At 37.8% G+C, this 19,075-nt stretch overlaps 1 protein-coding gene and 1 pseudogene across 13 annotated transcripts in view; both read left to right on the top strand.

Moving 5' to 3' along the window:
• The window catches only part of RBMS3 (RNA binding motif single stranded interacting protein 3), a gene marked incomplete at its 3' end in the record, with an annotated part of 743,397 nt that overhangs the window by 138,112 nt on the left and 586,210 nt on the right, over nt 1-19,075 (top strand). The window lies entirely within an intron of this gene.
• On the top strand, nt 7,699-8,048 carry LOC309813965 (large ribosomal subunit protein P1-like; annotated as a pseudogene). The gene has a single exon. The product of its transcript is annotated as a large ribosomal subunit protein P1-like (transcript).

Here is a 19,075-nt window from a genome sequence, read left to right as displayed (position 1 = left end):
TCTTGCTTCCTTTGTCAAAGATCAATTATTGTAGCTGTGTGGGTTTAATTATGGGCTGTCTGTTCTGTTCCATTGATTTTTTTGTCTATTTTTGTGCCAGTACTATACTGTTTTGATTACTGTAGCTTTGTAGTATAGTCTGAAGTTTGGGTGGGTGATAACACCAGCTTTTTGCTTTTTTCTCAAGATTGCTTGGCAATTCAGAGTCTTTTGTGGTTACACATGAATTTTAGGAGATATTTGTTCTAGTTCTGTGAAAAAATTCATGGGTATTTTGATAGTGATTGCATTAAATCTATAGATTGCTTTGGGTAGCATGGACATTTTATCAATATTAATTCTTCCAGGCCAAGACCATGGGGCATCTCTCCATTTCTTTGTATCATCTTCAATTTCATTCATCAGTGTTTTATAGTTTTCAGTTTCACCTCCTTAGTTAAGTTCATTCCCAGGTATTTTATTCTTTTTGATGGGATTTTAAATGGGATTTTTAAAACATCCTCTTTCTGATAATTCATTATTAGTGTATAGAAAAGCAAAAGATTTCTGTATAGTTCATCTTGTATCCTGAAACTTTACTAAATTCATTTATTTGTTCTAATAGATTTTTTTTGGTGGAGACTTTAGGGTTTTCTATATAATGCATCATGACATCTGTAGATAGTGACAGTTTTACTTTTTCCCTTTTAAGTTGGATGCCTTTTATTTATTGTTCCTGTCTGATTGCTGTGGCTAGGACTTCCAATACTATGTTAAGTAAAAGTGGCAAGAGTGGTCATCCTTGTCTTTTTCCTGAATTTAGAGGAAAGAATTTCAGCTTTTCACCATGAAGTATGATATTAGCTGTGGGTTTTTTCATAAATGGCTTTTGTTATACTGAGATAAGTTCTCTCTATATTCAGTATGATGAGAGTTTTTTTAAATCATGAATGGATATTGAATTTTGTCCAGTGCTTTATCTGGATCTATTGAGATGATCATGTGATTTTTATCCTTCCTTTTGTTAATGTGTTGTATCCCATGGATTGATTTGAGAATATTGAACCATCCTTGCACTCCTGGAATAATTCCAACTTGATCATGGTGTATGATCCTTTTAATATGTTGTTGGATTTGATTTGCTAATATTTTGTTGAGGATTTTTGCATCTATACAAAATTAAAGATATTGGCCTGTAATTTTGTTTTTTTGTAGTGTCTTTGTCTGGGTTTGGTATCATGGTAATGGTGGCCTTGTAGAATGAATTTGGGAGTGTTCTGTCATCTTCAGTTTTTTTGTTTGTTTGTTTTTTTGCGGTATGTGGGCCTCTCACTGTCGTGGCCTCTCCCGTTGTGGAGCACAGGCTCTGGACGCGGAGGCTCAACGGCCATGGCTCATGGGCCCAGCCGCTCCGCGGCATGTGGGATCCTCCCAGACCGGGGCACGAACCCGCGTCCCCTGCATCGGCAGGCAGACTCTCAACCACTGCGCCACCAGGGAAGCCCTCATCTTCAGTTTTTTAAAAGCAGTTTGAGAAGGGTGGGTATTAGCTCTTCTTTATATGTTTGGTAGAATTCCCTTGTGAATCCATCCAGTCCTGGACCTTTGTTTGCTTGGATTCAATTTCAAAGTCAATTTCACTACTAGTGATTGGTCTATTCAAATTGTCTGTTTCTTATTGATTCAGTCTTAGCAGGTTGTATGTTTCTACAAATTTATTTACTTCTTATAGTTTGTTCAATTTGTTAGCCACTGTGTCTTTATTTCAGATAGTGAGATTCGATAAACCAGGCAGCTGTCAATATTTCAATATTTAAATATTCAACCATAAGACTAGAAAAAATATTTCCAATGCATATGTAATAAAAAAGTGAAGGCATGAGAACACAACTTTGGGTGTGATTTACCAAAAGAAAGAATGAGACTTCAGTGTGTCTTTTATTTGGGATGAAGATTATTCTGGCCTTGACCCTATAGTGAACTGCTGCAGCCAGTAACTCAGAAAGGAAAAAAAAAAAAAGTTCTTCCATTAAACTGGCAGCCTCCTAACAAATTTTGCCAATCAGCATGCACACGCATCAGTGATGAAGCCATGTCTTCCATGAGGCTTCTCTTGGCCACTCTCAAGTCCTTGACACACACCTTGTCACTGACAGCTAGTGTGCAAATTGCCTAAAAGCTCCATTAGGTTGATCTAGGCAAGGGAAGCCCATCTGTCAGTTCTCTGACACTTTCCCTTTTGGATCCTCATGTGGGAATATGTTCTTGAGACACCCAGTTGGATGAATTTGTGCCAGTGTCTGGAATCACCAACCTTGGAGGAAATTGTCACTTCTACTTTTTTTTTATAGGCTTTAATATTTGATCTCCTCTTCCCCCTGTTACTAAAGAATAAAATTTAAATGGATGGGAAAGTTTTCTATTCTAAATCAAAAGTACACATTATTATTTTATGCACAGAAGAAGGAACATGATGAGCCCTCTGTTTGGGAAATCATGGTATTACTGGGTGTTTTCCAATGCTGTGTGTGTGGTCTGATCTTCACAGGAGAGAACACACAATTTCAAATTAGCTGGAACTTGTCAGCTGTTGCTGATAGAGGTTGGAAGTTTTGGGGAAAAACAGTGGCATGACATTATTTCAACAGGCCTGCCTATTAAAGGCATTGATTGGAAATGGCCTCATGATTCCTCTCCTCTCTTTCTTTTTTTTTTTTTAAAAAGACAACAATTACATGTAAGCAATTGGAAAAGAAAGTCTAACCCCCTTGTTCCAATGGTTTTATGAGCATACTCAAGTCTCTTGCCCATCTCAAGTTGAAATTCCAAGAGAAAAGTTAGAATTGGCAACAGCAGATTCAGAAAAGCACCTATAACTATGATCATTGGTATCTGTTCATTATAAACAAACTTTTATCCATCTGGTTTACCAGAATGGTCCACTCATTTTTCTTTCTAAATGAAGGTAGAGTGGCATAAAAGTAATGTTGGCCTCACCAAGCTGGGAAAGAAAATATTAAGGATCAGAAAATAGTTCATAGAAATGTACAGTAAATTATAATCTAGAAACAGAAAAATAAATTATTTCCTCTTTTTGAAAAATTCACAATTCTATGTCAAACGATGTAGGCAGGTATATGAAAGGTTTACGATGGGACAGGACTGATGCTTTTGATCATTTTGGCACCTAAATGGTTAATTTCATCAGATTTAGAGTCTGCTTTCTATTTTTCAGGAAATGGTCCAAAAAACGGACTGTTGTTATTGACAGGACTACCAAACTAGTTATTATTTGCTAATAATGTTGTGTTAAAAGTCTAAGCAGAAAAAAAACAAAAGTCTGAGCAGAGCATCTTGCCAGAGAGAGAGTAAAACTTTTATGCCCAACAGTGTTTGGATGAGCAAGATAATTATACCCTTGTCCACAGCAGATGCTCTGTTCTTCGCTTTGGCAGTTTCCCTGTTCAGTGTGCAAATAATTTTCTCCACTGAAGTTGGTGGCTATTTGTGACAAATATATTTCTTTTCCAGCAAAGAATGGATCTTTTCCATCATCACTCACAAATAGCCACTGAATGGAGTTTTTATTGTTTTAAACACACACGCAAATCTGATATGAAGCAGAAAGAAATTTATGTTCATGTCCCGTAGCCATCAGAGAATGTGATATGAAGAAAGAAGTTATTTACCAAACTAGTTGGAAAAATACATTGTAACAATTATTTCAATATCCTTAATAAAATCAAAATTTAAAAATCACGTCTCAATGTTGATAGACAAATGAATTTTTAATTCAAGTATGCACAAGTTCAGTTTATAATGGAATAGACCTTTATTTACATGTATTGATATTTACAAAGATCTTATGAGCTCTATCTCTGTATTTTTGTAACAGGCAAATTTTAGTTGATACATATATAGTGAGACCTAGAATATGAAGTTCACTTCCCTCACAGTTTTGACAGACATGTGTGACTGTCCTATGTTTGAAAAGATGAGCGTATTCTTGGCCAGTGATGAGTAAATATATTTCCATAACTTCTCTTGGCTTAGCCCAGCTGCTATAACTCTATCTATAAGCAGCAGGCTAGCAGGTGTTTGGCAGAGAGCTGCAGTAGGAGAAGAAAGGAGGAGATCTATTTTCCATATCTCCTTTTTTCTGTGCTTCACACAGGCCCCCATCAGTAGAAAGGCAAGCACAGCCTCTCCTTAAGATGCCATGTTTTCACAACCATATAGCACAGCATACATTTATCTCATAAAACTAAGAATATAATTGGGGGCTAGGTTTCTGGATTATCCCTGGATCTACCAAGAACAATCACTATTGACAAGATTTTTATGGTAAAATTCAACATCTAGCAAATGATTAAGTACCAACTGAAAGACTGGTCCTCAGTACAGTAAGTCTCCTACATACGAACGAGTTCTGTTCAGAGAGCACATTAAGTCCAATTGGTTCGTAAGTCCAAGAAAGTTAGCCTATGTACCCAGCTAACACAATCAGCTGTTTAAGTTCACACAAGTAATACATAAAAAGCACACAAAAAATAAAACATTTTTAATCTTATAGTATAGTACCTTGAAAAGCACAGTAGTATAGTACAACAGCTGGCATACAGAGCCTGGCACTGAGTGAACAGGCAAGAAGAGCTACTGACTGGAGGAGGGAGAAGAGGTGGGAGATGGTAGAGCTGAAGGATCATCAGCTATAGGAAATGGAGGGCAAGCTGCAATTTCACTCACGCCTGACGTTGATGGCACAGGTTCTGGTTCCTTGCTGGAACCAGCTACACATTCGCCTCTTTGAAAGGTCACAAATTGAAGGTTCGTATGTAGGGGACTTACTGTGTATACATAAGTGTTGAGGGTCAGTGCCCCATGCCCTGTCCTCAACTCTCCAGTGTGCCAAGTCAGGGATAGCTACTAAAGGATGAAATACTGCACAGAATATTTATCACCAGCAGAGGCAGGAGGAAAAGGGCCCCTAGATAGAGCCCTAAGCAGGGAGGAGATAAATCTGCCTGTGATACAGATTTCTCAGAGGAGGTGGAATTTGAGTCAGGATATGTAGGTTTTCTCCTACCAGTGGAAGCCAGGAGGAGGGCATCCCACATAGAACAAGAGCACTGATTTGGAGTCAGTAGATTCCACTTTGCCAAACTCTCAAACACCACGATTAGGTGAGATGGCACAAAAAAGGATAAGTGGCCTGTTTGAACATCGACATCATTTCTCTCCTCTTCGAAGTTGCAGCTGAAAAATAAGGAACAATCCAGTATAGTCTCGAGAAGATACTAGACTATGATGTACAGTCCTATGCTAATAAAGATCTAATAACTCACATACTTATAAATATAGTTCTAGTTGTATGTAAGAGTCACGTTGAGATATTATTGAAGGTGGTATCAGGACACTAAGATTCTAGGTGTGTGCAGGGTTAAATGAGATTAGTGATAACTTCTACTCACATGACACTGCCAGGTCATTGTTATCTTAGATCTTCAATGTGAGATTTTCACCTCTGTTTCCAGATGAAGAGAATTGAGTGTGTGTGGACCATTCACAGAACTGAATTGCTGCTTAAAATGGCACATCCCAAGTTATAAATAACTGAGCCAATCGTGTGTAAAGTTGGGAACTTCCTTCCCAGTTGAATGATCAATGAGGAACCAGGGATGTAGTCCTCCTGGTCTCCTCCTTCCTTTCACTTAACCTTCCCCGTACAGGCTGCAGTCTGTCCTCTCATTTCTTTCTTTTTTGAATTAATTTTTACTGGAGTATAGTTGATTCACACTGTTGTGTTAGTTTCAGGTGTACAGCAAAGTGAATCAGTTAAACATATACATATATCCACTCTTTTTTAGATTCTTTTCCCATATAGGTCATTACAGAGTATTGAGTAGAGTTCCCTGTGCTATACAGTAGGTCCTTATTAGTTATCTGTTTTATATATTGTACTGTGTATATGTCAATCACAATCTACCAATTTATCCACCCTGCCTTTCCCCCAGTAACCATGTTTGTTTTCTACATCTGTGACTCTACTTCTGTTTTGTAATTAAGTTCACTTGTACCATTTTTTTAGATTCCACATGTAAGCGATGTCATATGGTGTTTGTCTTTCTCTGCCTGACTTACTTGTCCTCTTGTTTCTAATCACGTATCTGACATATCTATCCTTTCACACCCTTCCTCTGTGGGAAGGAGCTTATATACCTTCAGTATAAACAACCAACTTGGGGATATTATTTTCTCTTTGTTGAGAATTTTTTCAGGTTTTAGGATGAGGTCCATTTCTATCAATGTTGAAGCATTTTTAGTGGTTTCTGGGTTTATCCTCGTGTCTGGTTTTTGTAATAAATACATACAAAAATGGAACTGTAATCATGTAAAGAGGAACTACCTGGTTAAGCAAATTTTACAAAATATTACAGAAAAAAAAAATATCCTTCTCATGAGATAGCCCAGAAAAGGACCACACACTTTTTCCATTATGTGTGTATAGCTGAATCTGTTTCTCACCTCACTTTCATTCTTTAGGAATTACCACCAGGGTCTCTTGGTTAAAAAAAAATGAGTTCAAACCCCAAACAAAGGAATATCATTCTCCCTCAAATAACTTAATTACACAGAAATGCTTTTTGGCAAAACGCAGTTTCTAGCATCTTCCATCTCCCTGCAATTTATCCATACTCTGGATTACCTCATTCATTCATTCTGACAGGGGACTGTACTTGTATCATTGCCTGACAGATGTGTTACATGTTTCAGTCTTAAAATATTCGACTCTGAGCTCAGGGCTGCATACTTGGGGGATGATGTTAAATCAGCCTCGGCGTCGCACTGCTGCCATTGCACCAAATAACTCAGGGGAAAATGATAAGGGTATAAAGAGATCAGTAAGGCAAGAGAATCTATGCTTTCAAAAGTAAGGCAAAATAGGAAAAAGACTATCAGTCAAGCACTGGGAAGCAAGTCAAGCAAGAGCAGGCTGTGTTTGGGACACCCTTACACCGCAGTGAGCCATTACCCTGTGAGTAGTAAATTCTCTTACGTTTGCCTAACTCCTGTAATATAGGTCATGCTAAAATACAGCCGTAAGGCTCACCGGCACATCGATCAGCCTGGCATTGCTCTCTCTTCTCTCCTAATAGAATAAAATGAGGACATGCCTGATGAATGCTGTGCAAGACAATCCCAGGTCATTTCTATGGGAGCCATCACAACGGAGCAGTCTCCCTGCTTAAAGAAGATCTGTATGACTTATATCTTTGTAAATGTGAAATATGCAAATACGCTTCTGCCCTTTGAGATGATATCACTCAATGGAGCTCTCATAAGTGCCTGGTTGTGTTGGATTTTTTGGTGGAAAACCAGCAAGCCATAGAAACTGGCAGTCTGGAAATGACATCCTTTATTGAGTCATAGGTACTCAGATGTGAATCAAAAAGCAATCATTTCTTTTTTTTAGCAAAGGCATTGCAATATCCTAAATTTGAAAAAAAAATGAGAATCACTTGCAGACAGAAGAGAGTAAAATTTATGAACAGTTGGAAATAAGAATTTTTTTGTATGCTAATGACCATGGAGACTGTGTGAAGATGGTCCAGCTTTCCTCAGCTGCCGCTAAGGTGCTTGGTCCTTGGGGTGAGGCCCTCACTTCATCCCGCAACTAGCACTGAGTCCGGCAGCCCCCGCCTAGCACTCGCCTGCACCATGGCCTCCGTCTTGGAGCTCGCCTGCATCTACTCAGCCCTCATCCTCCACCATGATGAGGTGATGGGCACTGAGGGTAAAATCAATGCCCCCGTTAAAGCAGCCAGTATAAATGTTGAACCTTTCAGGCCACGCTTGTTTGCAAAGGCTTTGGCCAATGTCAACATCAGGAGCCTCATCTGCAATGTGGGGGCTGGTGGACCTGCCCGGCAGGAGGTCCTACCCCCTCCGCCACTGATGCCCCAGCTGAGAATAAGAAAGTAGAAGCAAAGAAACAAGAATCTGAAGAGTCTGATGGTGGCATGGGCTTTGGTCTTTTTGACTAAACCTCTTTAGTAACATGTTCAATAAAAAGCTGAGCTCTTAAAAAAAAAAAGGTCCAGAGCCCTTGAATATCAGTTGAAGGAAGATACTCTTTAGCATTTCATGATTTTCTTTCTTTTTTTTTTTTAACATTTGGATAAAGTGTGAAAATTAAGTTTTGTTTTAGGAAGATAAAGCTTAAGGTTGTTTGCAGGACAGATTACAGTATCAATACTTGGAGCTTGGGAACAGGAAACACAATTTGGAGACAGGAACATTGATCCATATGTGAAGTGAACTGCTCCCAGACAAGAGCGGAGGCAAGGGAGTGAATGGAAAAAGACAGATGTGAGAGGCACAATGAAGGAACCATAAGCAGGACTTGGTTGCCCAGATGAGACAGAGCCATGAAGATCAAAAACAGATGTATCCAGATGTTAAGTCACCAGAGCACAGTTGATCTGTGAAAAATGGCTGCTAAGTTAAAGTTGAACATTCAAGACATAATGTGTTATGAAACATTGCTGCCGTGATTTGGGGCAACACGTGGAGATGCCCGGAAGTACAGCAGGCATCTGGAAAAGGGCACCAGGGGTTGCAGGCTGAAAGCAGGCTGTGGGCGGAAAAAACAGCATGTGGAAAAGCATGGGTGCAAATGACCACAAAGGACTCACATCTGAAAGTGGAAATCCCTGATTGGTATGGGGAGGGGTGGAGGGGAGGCTGGGGAGGCTGGTGGAGAAGAGATGGCAGCAGGTTTGCTTAGAAGCTGATGAAATGTAAGCTTTAGGGTCCCTCCTCTTCTCCACCCTTTTCAATAGTCCTATATCTAATCTTATATCTTCATTCTGTATTCTTCTTCTTAAAAAGTCCAATGACCATCCAAGTTGGACACATAAACTTTAGCCCCACAAAAGCCACATTCTTCCATTGCCTAGAAGTGTGTTCACATGGTCATATGGGCTTGGAAAATTTGCAAAAGATATTTTGATAACAGCTGGTTAAGACCCTGTCCTTTTCCATGTCAGCTGCCCCATCCTCACTTTTCCCAAGTGGTGGTGGTATTTTGGAATTCCGCTGAGGGGAGGCTGGTAGAGATGAACTTAGTCTGGATACATGCATGTTTGTGTTAACACTAGCCATCCTGTGGTAAGAATGGTTTCCAAGAATCTCAAACTGCCCACCGTGTGATCTTCTGGGCATTGTGGCAGTCATACACGGCCACGAGATCCTAGTGTGTTAGGTGTGTTGCCTCTGGCCCTTAACACTGCAAGTATATGGGAAGGAGGAGAAAAAGATCTGAAGCCAAAAGATAAGTCTATGCAAAATTCTTCCCAATTTTTTGTCCCCAAATTTGTCATCCCAACCATTTATAAGCCATTACCATTAATGAGTTGTGAGGCTGAAGAAAAAAAATATTCTAAACTATCGACTAAAAATATGTATAACTCATTCACTTGGCTATACACGTGAAACTAATACAACATTGTACATCAACTATACTCCAATAAAAAATAAAACATAAAATAAAATAATATAAAAATAAAATCTATTCCTAAAAAAAGCCTCTCTATCAGCCACTAGAGGACAGACAGAATTACTTTTTCATTCTCTCTACAGAAAATATTATGAAATTACTGTCATATGATGAGAGAAAGAGTATGCAGACAAAAAAAAGAATTATTTTTGAAGTGTGTCAGGGAGTTAACATTGTTATTTCAACACTTTCAATGCTTTTTTTGTGTGTGTGTGGTACGCGGGCCTCGCACCGTTGTGGCCTCTCCCATTGTGGAGCACAGGCTCCGGACGCACAGGCTCAGCGGCCATGGCTCATGGGCCCAGCCGCTCCACGGCATGTGGGATCCTCCCGGACCGGGGCATGAACCCGTATCCCCTGCATCAGCAGGCGGACTCCCAACCACTGCACCACCAGGGAAGCCCAATGCTTATGTTTTTTTTTTTAATTTATCAGCTTTTTAAAATTGGTGATTTGTTGCAACACTTCTTCATTCTAAATGAATATTCATTTTTGTAACCAATTTTATAAATTTTATTCTTTTTTTAATGAATCCTCCTGCCCCCAGTTTGTAGTTTTAGGTACTACAAAACCTGGATCTCTCCCTGCATTGGGGGGTTGATCTTAATTTCATAATGAAGTACATAATCTTAATGTCTGGCCCAACCTCACAGACCATTTTGGAATTAAACACCTGCTGTGATCTGAATGTTTGTGTCCCCTCCCCCCACCAAATTCATATGTTAAAATCCTAATGCCCAGTGTGACAGTATTAAGATGGGGGAGCATTAGGGAGATGCTTAGATCATGAGGGTGGAGCCCTGGTGAATGGGATTAGTGCTCTTATAAAGACCCCACAGAACACCCTTTGCCCCTTTGCCCTGTGAGGATACAGGATAATCTGGGACCTGGGAGAGGGTCCTCACCCAACCATGCTGGCCTCAGATCTTGAACCTCCAGCCTTCAAAACTGTGAGAAATATAAAATTCTGTTGTTTATAAGCCACCCAGCCTATGGTAATTTGTTATAGCAGCAGGAAGGGACTAGCAGCATCCGTTGCTTTCAGCTTTTGTGTGTTCACCCTTTTTATGTTCTGTCATCTAGCTCTACTCTATAATATCCTCATCCTCTAATTCTTATAATTACAGAATGTCTTAGTGGTTTATATATTAGTGGAACACATTACTATTCCCTAAAACTCTATATCCCAATGCAGTTTAAAAATAGTTCCACTCTCTGCATAACATAGTATTTGAGAAATATATTTAACCAGAACTTTAATACTGGTTCAAATCATAGATAAGTGGTTCAAATCAAAATTGCAGAATATAAACCAAAGTTAAGAAGATCTCGACCTGTAACATTATTCCATGTAGAGCATTTCAGGAATTATAACTAGTTTATTTAGTAAAGTATTGTCAGAAGTACACAAATGATCTTGAATGGAGAGAGATTATCTACCACCTATCATTACTCTGTTAAAACAAATGTTATATAATTAAATATTAAATGCTAAATAATAATGGAGTCATTTTGTAACAGAATATATAAGATGTATTCTAGCCCACAGGAAGACCACCCACTGAAATTGAAGTTTATATAATGAACAAATTTGGAATGTCAGTGATCATTTTTCTGAATTTTCCCAATCCCTCTGTGTCTTTTATGAAAAAGAATCTGCAAGATTCGGTAGAGATAAAACATGAGGATATTGCTTGGTCACTAGAAGTAATGTATCAGCTACAGACCTAATTTTCATTTTCTTCCATGCATAAACAAGTCTTATCTTTACTTGACCAGCCAGGGTATGATAAGTAGCTCAAAGTAGATGGAACACATCGGGTCACCCCATTTTCAGTCTTCTCATCATGAGGAAGCAAATGCAAAGCATGCATCTTTTTGTCATTATCTCTGTGCTCACACAAGATGGTAGAGTGTGTCCACAACAGGAACTGGTGGCCAAGATTAGAGGTGTGTCTGTCTGTCATTCTCAAACTGCTAACATATGACACTAACTGGCCTTGCCAGACACCTTAGTACTGATTGAAATTAATGACTAGTGGAATCTAAGTAAATAAAAGGAAACCTGTCTTTGCACATAGCACAGCCAGCTTTGAGGTGAATAAAGTCAACAATGTAGAATATTGTAGTACAGTCGTCCCTTGTTACCTGCCAGGATTGGTTCCAGGGCCTCCCTCAGATACTAGAATCCACAGATGCTCAAATCCTTTGTATGAAATGGAAATGGGGTGGTACAGTCTGCCTCCGTGTCTGAGAGTTCGGCAGCCTTGGACACGGAAAGCAGACTGTACCCCAAACAGTGCTTCTTGGCTAGTGGTGGGTGTATTAGGGTCTTATTCTTCTGTTTGCCTAAACTGAAGGACTTCAGGCATTAAGAAGGAGTTCTGCCACTGTGGTGTAGTCTGCACTTTGGGCATCTTTACTTTCCTCTGTTGAAATCAGAAACCAACACCAGAGGATGCTGGATTCTACTGGTTAAAAAATATTCCTTTGCCAAGAAATGTCTTAAATATGGCCATAACTCATTTGAGTAAAAGTCACCACAGTGGTAGAGAAAATTCCATGTGGTTAAGTACCTTCTCTCATTTTATTTTATCTCTATTTTTATGAAAGTAATTTTCTCTGATTTCTGTAAACCACTAGAAAAACAATCAAATTAATTGCATTTATTGTCTTTGAGAACTCTGGTTATAAAAGTTAACCATTTCACAGTTCAATTCATTCCCATACTTAAAACAATAACCTGAGTAGTAAAATATGTTTTTTAAAATTTATTATGAGAAGTGTAACTTATAATAAAAGAAATAGATGTTCTCATAAGAATTATCCATTGGTACTGTTTCTCTTATCCTTTAATAGATGTAAATATTGACCACATTTTGGTGTATATCAATTTTCCTATCTTTTATTTACTTTCTATCCTGCAATTATATGTGCTCAGAACTCTGTGCTAACTTTACCTGCCTGAACTGTTTCTCTATTTTTGTCTCTTTAACACTTAAAGAGTAATTGTCACTGGTTATATTTTATCTTTTAAAATATCTTCTCATAATAATATTTACTTTTATATATTATTGTTGCACTTACACAATGAATTCTCATATATTCTGTTTTACATATGTAGCGCAGATTAAATTTGTACTGGTTATCTGAGAATTAGAACTCTTTGGTCTTTCTTTGGTATAATACAGACTTTCTCTAAATAGACCCTTTCTTCAAGTCAAAATTCTGGACAGAAATTTTAAAGCTAGCAACTTCAGGAATTCTACGTATAGGAAAGAAATAGTTTATTTGCAAAACTATAAGGAAGTGTAATTCTAGGCTGCTTCCCTGTCCACGTCTTCTAAACTTGAACAAGTTGCTTACCCATTATCTGCCATAGTGTTGGGTTCTGTATGAAGTTGGTTATAAGCAGAAGGGGTGCTGAGATACATTTGTGTTTTATGTTACATACATAACTTAATAAGTAAAGCTGGCTTATTAAAATGTTTAACTCCACCCACTGTTCATTAGACCCATTTACTGAGTTACAGAATCCTTATAAAATTACAGATATTATGATTTCAAGGAGGCAGCTTTTATCACTACTGCAATAGTTAGTACTATACTTTTTGCTTTGGTGATAGATGTTGTCATAGTTTAGCTTCTTACATTTGATTGTCTCTGTTTTGACTCTGCTTAAGATGTGATCAGATTCATGGAGTTAACGGTCTGCCCTTAAAGAGTTTAAGTGGGTCTCGAGTGTTTGTACATCAAGGGGTGATGACATAAAAATATTTTCTTTTCAAGGAGTTCTCTGTTGGCTAATGAGAGGCAGGTTTTCTTTGAGTCCATCATTCTTCAAGGGATTCTTATGTTTCCTGTACTGTTACATCATTAGATCATGGAGATTCACTAAATCTGTCTGCACATCCTGCCCTCACACCCTCTCAGGGTGCCCTCTAGTCCTAGAAGCTGAGACAAAACCACCAAGAAATCGTTACTCTGTCTTCCCAGGATACTCTAGCTCCTTCGTTATATGCATATAAACCCTTTCCTTTGTTTATGTCTTCTAGGATGTTGGGCGTTTCATCTGTGGTCACATCTGTTTGTGATGCAGTGGGGCCCTGGCATTGGCTGGTACCATTTGTGAAAGCTGATGGCTAAGTTTTCAGAAATTGTGTCAGCCAGTTGTTGAACTGTTAGTAGGTTAAAATCAGCCAAATAAAATTGCGTATATGACAAAAATCAGCAAACCTATACATCAGGGCTTTTTCGGTTTTTGTTTTTGTTTTTGTTTTTTTCCTTAGAGACCTGGAATACCAGCAGAGTACTAATTCTGAGTTAGTTTTCTGTTTTGATCCTCACTCTGGCCAACTTGCCTTCTATGGAATAGAGCAAGAACTGTGGCGTCTTTTGGAGAAGCAAAGCAATGGTCACTCTTCAAAAACTCTTTTAGTGATTATCCTTTAGAAAAGGCTCGTATCTCTGTTTGCCAAGTAACACATAGGATTCTCCAAACCAAAGCAAAACTAAACAAAATAAAGTCATTCTCTGGAATATTGGGGATGTGTAGTAAGTACTTCGGAACGTAAATATGTATGACTATCCCATTTGTGTACAATAAACTATTTGCTAGAGTTACCCTAAGGCACATATCATACTTGTTAGAAATGAAGGAGATAATTAAACAGAAATAAGCAGTTTAAGCAATTGTTTACCCACAAAGTCTTCTTGTAGGGCAACAATTTTAAAAAACCTAATTATATTTAGAGTTGGAAGCTATGAAATTGGTACAGTTTATTTTGTGTATATAAAATTCCTTGTAAGAGGGTAGACATTTAGTAGTTAGTGTGTTATTTAACCCATAAGCGTTTTTCCACAGGAGATAAGATAGATCTTATTTTAATGAGCACTTTCACAATTTGTAGATATTTTCTCAAAATTTGTATATCCTGAAAATGACTTCCCTTGTGAAAGTTTATGTTTATCTTAAAAATTCTTTTGAGGGTCTTGTCATCAGTTTATCTGAAGGCAATTAGTATCAGTAGCTGAAATAGTACTAACTGAACCTAATTTCTCATTGAAGAATGACATTTCTTGGTTTCTAATGGAGAGAATTTCAGTTGGGCAAGCATCAATGGATTGTTTACTTTGCATTGGAAGATTTCAAACCAGGCAAACCCAAGTTCACTAAACCATTCAAGAGACCAACCAGTACACATCTTACTCAACAGATCATGATTGTTTATAATAACAATGAATATTGTAAAAATGCTTTAAGATTGATGTAACAATAGTAGCTAGCCCCTGAAGAAGGCTTACTGTGTTCCAGGTTTTATTCTCAGTACTTTCCACATAATTACTCATTTGAAATGTTTATAGTCTTCTAAGGTAGTTATTATCCCATTTTCAGATGAGGAGACTGAGGCAAAAGCAGTTAGGTAATTTGCCCAAGGTCATACAGACAATGAGTGGTACAGCAGGATTGAAACCTGGGTGGTGTGGCTTCAGCAACTAGGGTCTTAGTGGCTGTACAGTGACAATAACACTTCCTTCTTCATCTTGTGTCTTTGGAGAGTCTCCCAATTAAGGGCAAATACCCTTTTTTTGCCAGTCTCTGAAGCCTTAATCACTTATTTTAAAAGGCCAAGAGTAATTTAGAGAAGGAAAAGCAGGACTGTCTTATCATTGGGGATAGTTCATTCTGTTCATTATGGAGAATATCCCTGTGCAAAAAAAATCTCCAATAATCATACAAAAAAGAACATGCATCAAAAATTGGATTTGGTTTCGGAAACTCTCTAAAGCACAAAGTGGATTGACTGAAAATATACTGGGAAAAGGAGCGCTTATAGAGGTTTATGATCATGAGAAATAGAAGTTTGAAAATGTAAATATCTATATGTTTCTGATTTTAAAATTATCATAAATTTGATAACCATATAAATGTGTAATATTCATTTTATTTTCAGATCATTTTTTTTCTTGAACTTGAGCATTAATTTATTCTTATAGTTACCATCTCGGCCCAAAATACCATAAATGTTGAAAATATATTCATAGAAAATTATCCACAAGTGTTCCTTCCAGTTTTTATAATGAAGCAATTACTTTGTCGGTATTAATTGCTGTCACAGTTAATTGATCTGTGCTTTTTGTCTTCTTGAGGAAATTGTTGTGTTTTATAGTCTAAATTTCTTAGATTTAGGACTTTCAAAGTGTTGGTTCTGTTCCCATTTAACTTTGCTGCAGCAATAAAATATGAATGAATTGGCTAATAAAGTAACACAATTATTTTACGTCATGGAATATTGGTTATTGTTTATGAATTTGCTGAATTGCCCCAGTAGTTCACTATATGAAAGCATTCTTGTTTTTCGCCTTGGTCTAGTTTAGAGAGAAATAAGGTTGGTAGAATAGCAGACAACATGGGGTCGGGGTGTTCTTTTTGGGGGATGTGCAGGTGAAGTAGATGATGTTATATTGAAAATGCAAAGCTTCCTTCTCAGACATGAAGCTTGTCTGCCAAAAACAGAGACATTTATTCTGTACCAGCAGTTTACCTCAGTTGCTTTCTTTTCTTGGTATTTAGCAATTTTGCAATACAGATGAAACTTTGATTATTAATTAAAAACAGATAAAATACATCTTGTCCTTCCCACAGATTATATTTGACCTCCTGTAGATCTCTTTTAATGATGACTACTTTGGGTCAGGGGAGGTATCAATTGAGAGAGAGATTTTAGATACCAAAATCTGGACCCACTCAGGAGGGAGAAAAAACTGAAATGTGGTCTCTACTGAAAGGAGATCAACTGCACTTAAAAATGTATGAGGAGCAGCATAGACATTGCGACAATTTTTCTGCTCAGTGCGTTGAGGTGCTATATATGTGTAGGGTATTGTGGGAGGCAGGGCCTTGGAATTGCCAGAATGATCTCCATCAGCACGTGCAGTAGAACTTCCTGCCATCACCATGTTCTGTGCCCACCTGTTCGACATAGCACTTAGTAGCCAGTGGTCTTGAACATTGGAAATGTGACTACTGTGACTGAGGGATTGAATTCTTTCTTTCACTTTATTTGAATTAATTATCTTTACATTTAAATAGCTACATGTGACTAGTGGCTACTGTCTTGGACTGCACATATCTAAGGTTAAATCTGGGATTAACTGGAATGAAGACCGCCCAGCTTCAGGTCCTGGATGTGCTGCAGGGTAGCTAAACAGCCTTGGAAAACCCTGTAACCTGCCCAAGCCTCAGTATTCCCAGCTCCAAGGTGGGCATAATAATAGGATCTACCTCTAAAAGTTCTGATATCATGAAATAAAGCAGTGAGTATAAAGCTCTTTGAACTGTGCCTGGCATAAAATATATGCTCAACGAACATTAGCCTGTGTTATTCTTTTTCATTATTTTGTGACCTTTTGTAGATTTTAAGAATGTAGAAACTGAAAAAGAGATAGAAGTGAAATAGGTCTAAAGTAATAAACAAAAAAGTCCATGACATGGGATAGAATTTTAGGTTATACTGGAGGAATATGTGAGATGGACATATAGAGAAAGTAATTATAAGGTGACTATATATTCCAATTTGCTTTGGACGGTTTCAATTTATACCTTGTGTCCTGGTTTAATTATTAATATCTACTCTTTTGTTCTCAAAAGTATCCCAAAGGTGTTGTAAGGTACATTTTTAGAGTTACCCTGGAGGAAGACATAGGCATGCAGCCCAGTTATTCCAAGTGGAGGGAAAAAGATGCATGCACATGTGACTATGAAGGTGTGGTCTGGAGGGACATTATAAAGGTGGGATGGGAGCTTGGACAAGGAAAGTAGATGTTATTTTATGTGGTATTTATGCTGTTATTACATTGCTCCCAAGTCATCATAGATCTACTTTCAGAAAAACTAAATTCTTATTTAATTGGACAAAATGATTTGGTGTGTCAAAAAAGCCTTACATTATTTGATGTTCTGATTGGCCTTCTGTTATCGATAGCAATTTTTGTTACACAAAACCAAAGTTTGAAACAAACTGCTTTCTTTTTATCACTGATTAGCTGCCTCGTTCTATCTGTTTTCATGACTGAAAACTTTGAAAGTGTTTACTGGGTTGCAATAAAGTACCAGGTTGACATAACTTACGGTGGGTGTTCTTTAAGCTACGTCTATTGGTCTCTATTCTATTTAGGCATATATTAGAAAGCTAGAGAGTTAATTGTTGGCAATATTGCTAATTGTGATTTTAGGGAAACAGTGTATTAAACTGTGAAACATAGAATATTGTAAAAAAATGAGGAAAACCTTCAAAATTAGAGATTATGGGGGGAGAACTAAACTAAAAATTTAAGTAAACATATAAGGTACAAGAATGTGACTCAACTGTAATTGTTTGACTCTCCCCAAGTCCCTCCCTTACTCTTCATCTCTGATGGCATTCTGAATCAAGGTGCTGACCATTGGCTCTCCTGGAGGTCTCCATCGATAGCTGATGGGGACCTGTTTTGGATTTTCACTCTTCTCCCAGTGATTCTAGCCCATCATGAAAGCAGACATTAGAGTTTATCTCTGAAGTATTCCCCAGACAGAACAGAGGTACCATACAGGGATTAGTTGCTCTCAGGATTTCTGGGGAATTCTAAAAATTATTGTTATACTGTAGTGGACTTTGTAATCTCCACCTGGGGAACCAGTCATGGCTCAATTTTTGCAGGAGGAACGAATCATTATCAATATAGGAATCATGAGCTGTTTCGGTTATTTGCAAAGTGTAGACTTGACTTTTTAAACTAAGTAAGCACCTCAAATTTCAGTCTGTCTGAATTTTGTTTATTTTTCCTTAAAAAGATCAAGAGTTGGCCACGTTAAAAGAAGGGTTGGGGCAGAGACCAGATGTCATTGACATTTGGAGAATTGAGCAATCTTTATAAAAAGTCATTCCATCAGTTATAGTAGTCACTCTTCTCAAGCTTGTAAGTTTATTAATGAAACTGGGTTATAGCTGCTTGAAATGAACAATAATTATTTTACTTGTGTTTCCAAGTACCGTGAATTTTAAAATGTCATTTAATATTGAAACCTCTGAATGGAGTTCAGTGACTTCAGATTAAGCCTATTTGTAAATAGCACAGAGCAGTGTGTGATGATGCAACTACTGGGGTTTTCAAATACTAATATTTAGTGCAAAAGTGAATCTCATCCTAACAGGTTTTTAATCAAACCTCGGTAGTAGTAGTGATGTGTAAATACCTTGAAATTAATCATCCATTCCATCCACAATGATTGTTTCATCAGTGCTTAGTGCTTTTTGGTTCTTGATAAAAACGGCAAACCCCAGTTCTAATGACATAGTTTCATCTCAAGAATAGTGGCTGCCATACCTAAAAAAAAAAAAAAGATGGACTCTTGTAGCTCCCACTTAAAGGTAAATTACTCCAACTGGGACTGAGAAATCCGTGTTCATTTTAAGGATCTGCCTCATGATGATGATGCAAATGTTAAGAACAAAAAGTAATTTATTTAGTATTGACTCTGTGCCAGGCACTGTGTTA

Source organism: Mesoplodon mirus, assembly GCF_964341445.2.
Source record: "Mesoplodon mirus genome assembly, chromosome: 12".
In the NCBI taxonomy this organism is placed as follows: Eukaryota; Metazoa; Chordata; class Mammalia; order Artiodactyla; family Ziphiidae; genus Mesoplodon; species Mesoplodon mirus.
The sequence above is the reverse complement of the archived record's forward strand: the minus strand, read 5'-3'. Positions and strand labels throughout refer to the sequence as shown.